This window comes from Odontesthes bonariensis, chromosome 14 (assembly GCF_027942865.1).
Source record: "Odontesthes bonariensis isolate fOdoBon6 chromosome 14, fOdoBon6.hap1, whole genome shotgun sequence".
NCBI classification, from domain to species: Eukaryota; Metazoa; Chordata; class Actinopteri; order Atheriniformes; family Atherinopsidae; genus Odontesthes; species Odontesthes bonariensis.
Genome location: NC_134519.1, coordinates 14,645,203 through 14,650,839, shown reverse-complemented (window position 1 = coordinate 14,650,839; position 5,637 = coordinate 14,645,203). Strand labels below are relative to the sequence as shown.

The following is a 5,637-nucleotide window of genomic DNA, read 5'->3' as shown; positions in this document are numbered from 1 at the left end:
AATCTAAACACATACAGCAGCTTAACTTTCATTCACTCAAACTGGGAGCTGACCACAGTGAGTCTCAAAGTGTTTACATCCTCAGTGCAGAAAAGCGCATCCATCTGCAGTCGATAATTAAAGATGTAGCCGATTGTTACAGTATTTTACCAAAGCAAGAGTATCTTGTTAAAACAAACTTCAAGATGCAAGTTCACAGAAGGGCTGGAACCATTTAGAAAGCGAGTCAGACTACGTTCAGACTGCAGGCCTTAATGCTCAATTCCGGTTTAATATTCAGATCTGATTTTCTTTTTTTGTTGGCATATTCTTTTTAATGTGGCCAATATCAGATTTCAGTGTGAACAGCTCACTGCACTGAACGACCCCTCGTGCAAAAAACAACAAAAACAAACGCACTCATGTGGTGACTTCCACCTGCGCAGAATTGTGACGAACGTCGATCGAGAGTGACATAGAAGTCGCATGAATTCCGATGTGACCATACAGACTGAGGTTGCATTGCAAAACATCTGATCTTTATAACCACATACTAAAGTGTCCCAAATCCGAATTGAAAAAATATGGTTCCATGTGATTTGTGCTGTTTACACTGACATGAAAAACTTAGATCTGAGTCACATAAGAGCAAAAAAAAAAACTGATTTGGGCCACATTTGACATGAGGTAACTATCCGAAGATGTTAATGAGGCTACTGCACATGACAAGTCAGATGTTTACCGACGTTTTTTTCCCCCAAAAAATATTCAATATTTCCTGTAGTGTCTGCAGCATTACAATATATATTCTATCGTCACTTGACTTATTGTAAGAATGTGGTTTGGTTAGACAGGACCAAACTAGGGTTTGGACAGGAAGCCAGTAAAGAGACGCCAAAACCGGAGTGATGTGCTCTCGTTTTGCCTGCACCAGCCATCCAGGCGTGAGGTAATAAAAGCATGAATCACTGTCTCTAGGTGGCATCTAGACAGGAGGGACTTGATTTTTGACAGCCGCCTCAACTGAAAAAAAGAAAAAAACAGGAGATAAGACATGTTATGACACTGTTATTACTGTCATCATTTTGTCTGCACAATATTTGGGTCTCTGTAAACAAAACTCCATATTTCTCCATATACAATGTATATCAAACAGCTGTAATTTCTACACAACTTACCAGATATTTTATGACTCAAGATGTGGTGAAGCCTCAACTCGTGAAATACTCCTGTGACGACTTTAGATGGTGTAAAGCATTGGTACCGTTGGTACTTCCTCTTTGTTCACATGAAAGCAGCCGGTGGGCAGCTAGTATATAAAGACCCGTGTGTTTCACACTCTTTAGTTCCTCAGCCATGGACAAAGGTTTACTGCTGGCCCTGTTGACTCTGGAGGTCTTCCTGCTCACCGCAGCCTTCACCTCTTCAGGTGAGGCTGCTCTTCTGACCGATGACCGTCAACAAGGAGAGCAACAACAGCCCGCTGATCTGGTAAGACAACGGTCAGACATTTTTATTGTGATGTCAGAACCTTGTGTTTTCACATCAAATTTGTTTACTTGTGAAGTAAAAAGTTTTAGTTAAAATTTATATTACAAGGTAACAGCATGAGAGGACATTTCTTTCATACAACATTGATACATTTATCTTTATTTTGTCACAGAATGTGACAGAAGGAGAAGTGGAGAAGGTGAGGGTACGAGTCAGGAGATTCTGTAGCTTCAAACGAGGAGGATGCAGTCCTTTCGAAGTGGTAAGCTTGCTTCACTTTGAACGTATTTGTTGGTTAAGAAAGTGGAAAAAAACAAATCTAATCAAAATTCTGAAAATGTGGATAACAGTTGGTTAACTCTTCCTCTTTCTACTGTTTAGAAGCCGAAAACCCAAAAAACAAAACCCACCAAGGCTGCTTTACTTTTTTGAAGGAAAATGTCAAGATGATGGAAACACATTCATGTGTGCACGTGAACATCAGAAGTTCAAAGCAAGTTTTTAAGGAATTGCTATGTTATGCTTCAACCCACAAAGGAATCTCTGCTTTGCCATTTATTGCCATGCTTCTAATCTGCTGATTATTATTACAAAATAAAATATTTCACGTTGATTTTGTGTTATTTCTGTCCACATTTGAAATGCCATGTATCAGATTAAAATCCTTTTAGTACCAACAGACTCTAAATAGTTAATAACCTGGCACACATTTAAAATCAATACTGATCTAAACTGGGAAGCTTTTTTTTAATAACAAATAATAAATGGCAAACTTTATATGAAAGTGTTGTTTATCACACTAGTATTCATAAGATTTATGCCAACCTAGCTATAACCTCCATTTGGTCATTTATTCTAAAACATTTCACTCCTAATTGAATTAATCCCACCAGAACATAAGAGTTTAGGCACAGCTACTAATTCAAAAGGAATGAGTCCAAACTGTTGAATAGAAGGTAAGGGACTAACTCCTCTTAGATAAAACCTTAAGTATGAACGTAACTACTAAAAAATAGAAATCTCGTGATTCAACAAAAAGAAGAAAAAAAAGGTTTTAACAGTTTTTCATGTATAAAGCAGAACAGGTATCCTATCTGAATCTGAAGATCTTTGATGTTTTATTTTTCCCCACATGATTATGATTTTTTATCACTAGATGGCAGTATAATACTATGAGACTGTTGACAAAGGGATGATACATTACTGATTTTATAGAGTCGTGGCAACGTTTGTTGCAGTTTGAGAGTTAATAATTTGTTACCTTCAGCACCATGGACAGAGGAGCCACGGAGGCCGCAGCTGAGGGTTCATTAAGGGCTGATGTGCGACACCTGCGAGCAGCCACACAGAAACGCCCCTCTCGCCACCAGAGAACTTTTACCACCTACCCTTTCCCCTGATTTTATATAGGAATTTGTGAAGTAAATAAACTATCCATTTTTATTCTTCCAAACCTCGACTCCTCATATGTCAACGTTTATAAAAAGCAACCTGAAATCCACTTCTTGTTATGAGTGGGAATTCATGTCAAATAATACTTAGAACCTAACAAGTTAACTCCTTGTTGATGTTGATATTTTATTGAGCATCTGAAAATAACTGTTTAATTTTGTACATCATTTAAAAGTTTTCCAATTACAGATCAAACCCTCTCAACTGCTATAGAAATTGTTTTCAACCTTGCTTGTAGTCAGGATTCAGATGTTCCTGAAGCATCCTAAATAGCTAAGATAAAAAAAAAAGCAACTCCAAACTTTAAAACAGTGTAAACCTGCAAATGAAGATTAGCTCAATATGACTGCTGTCACACCACGGTGAGGTCAAGTGGGTTTTTTGTCTCGTCTCCATGTCATGTCTCGTCACTTCCTGTTTTATTTTGAAAGATTAACTCCCCTCTCGTTTCAGGTCACTTGCTCTTCCTCTTGTGTTCCAGTCTGATTGTCTTATGAGTGATTCCACCTGTTCCCCGTTAACCCTGTGTGTATAAGAGTTGACGTCTCCCTTTGTCTTGTGCCAGTGTGTCGTTCTTGTTGTAGCCAACGTACCTCACTCTTGCCTTCTTTTCAAAAACCTAAGTCCATGTTCCATGCCACGTTTCTGATCTCGCTAAGAGAGTTTTTGTTTTTGGATAACTTTTGTATTTATAGCCTTGTAAAAGTGCAGTTTAAGTTTAATAGCATTATTGCTTTTTCCTCCGAGTGGCGTGATTATTATTTCTATAACTTTTCATAGATATACTTCTCTCATTTTGGGAGAAGTATATGTAATTATTGATAACTTATATATAGTCCTTTTTGTTGTCTCTTGGAGAGTTTGGACAACCTTGTTCCTCCTGAATAAAAGCTTTGGATTTACATCACCTGCTCCTGTGTCCTGCATATCTCTGGGTGTGACAACTGCCCAGTATAACTAATATCATCATTGCTAAAAAAGATTAAGAATGATATATAATTATTCAACCATATACCGTGTGCAAACATGCTATTTAAATATACTTATTTGTAGATAAACAGTGATCTATTCTTGTCATTTTATTTGATTATATATGTGTTAATCATGTCATTACATGCACTTAAGTAAGTATAAGGTACTATTTGAGATTTTCTTTTTTTTAAATTATGATTATGTTATTCAATTATTATGATATGTTTATGCATCTTATGCCTAAGCATTTGGCAGACGCTTTTACAAAAAGCGACTTACACTCATATCCCAGGTAGGCAGGTAGAAAAAGGGCGTCTTGCCTAATATTATGATATTATGAAATCATAATAACATTTCATGTTTGGCTGTTTTATGGTAATAGGCACTTCACAAACTAATATGTATAAATTTAATGATTCACTGGTATAGATTTTTTTTTTAAATTCTTCTGGACAACAAAAGAGTCGTGAAACCAAACATCAGCTAAATTTATCACGTCCTTTCTTGCACCATTGGCCTGCTTAAAATGGGATTTTGCAGCAACCTTCCAAGTCAGAGTAAAATTTTAAAAATCTGTTTGACTGATTGTTTATTATGTGGTTATTCAAAACTGCTTATTTGTTGTTGGTAGATTTTTAGATTAATAAATATCCATAGACCAAGTTTTTGTTCTTTATGTTCCTTTGTGTGAGAAAAGTGACGAAGTGAAAATGACAATACTGTAGGCCTACTATGTTTTATTTATATTTCTAATTAACCAAGTATTCTAACTAAAGACCGATTCAAATTCATCCATCCATCATCTTCTGCTTGTCCGGGGATCGGGTCGCGGGGGCAGCAGCTTGAGCAGAGAAACCCAGACGTCCCTGTCCCCGGCCACTTCCTCCAGCTCTTCTGGGGGGACCCCGAGGCGTTCCCAGGCCAGCCGAGATACATAGTCTCTCCAACGTGTCCTGGGTCTTCCCCGGGGCCTCCTCCCAGTGGGACGGGCCCGGAACACCTCACCAGATTCACCGATTCAAATTCATCTGATTTAACAAGAATGTGATGCCTTTTAAAATTGAAGGTGAGTGGAAAAATAATATCTTTGTGAAGGATGCAGGTTTGCCAAGCAGAACATTTTAACAAGATCCTTTGTGTTAACAGTTTGGCTGATTGGTGTATTTGTCCTCTCCACTTAGCCTAGAAATGTTTCAGGTCAACATACCTGATATAACAATCTTGGATTAGTGTTGCCAGGTCTTCAGAGTGAAACAGGAAGCCCACGTAGCACTCACTACTGAATTAAAAAAATATCTACCATGCTGCTTGCATCCAGGAATCAGCTGTAGCTCGTTTGTCAGCCAGCTTTTTGCAAGCCTGTCATTGGTGTGCATTGGGTAGGCTTTCCCCTCTCTGTCTCTCTCTTCTGTGCCAAAGTAAGGAGATTCAGGCTGGTGTTGTGAAACAGTGCATCAAAGGAAAGGTGCTCACAGGTGCAACTTTAAAGCTTTGATGTTGAGATTACCCATTGGCAAAACTCTTGATTTGAGCTACTAAATGGTTAATCAATAGTAACACTGGTGACTGGCAAAGGTTGATATTTGAATAACAGGAACGATGCACATTATCTTATGGTATTAAAACTGAAGAAACACATTTGATGACATGAAAGTGGGATACTAAATGAGTCAAAACTATTATTCGGATCTTATTAATTCCTTATTGATTTAAACCAATCCTCTCCAACTATGACCGTTAGAT

General features: G+C 37.8%; 1 long non-coding RNA gene across 1 annotated transcript; it reads left to right on the top strand.

Moving 5' to 3' along the window:
- The first annotated feature begins 1,280 nt into the window (after positions 1–1,280).
- Positions 1,281–2,083, top strand: LOC142398278 (uncharacterized). Its single transcript, XR_012772775.1, has 3 exons — positions 1,281–1,470; positions 1,643–1,732; positions 1,852–2,083. It is a non-coding gene; the product is annotated as an uncharacterized LOC142398278 (long non-coding RNA).
- Positions 2,084–5,637: the final 3,554 nt, after the last annotated feature.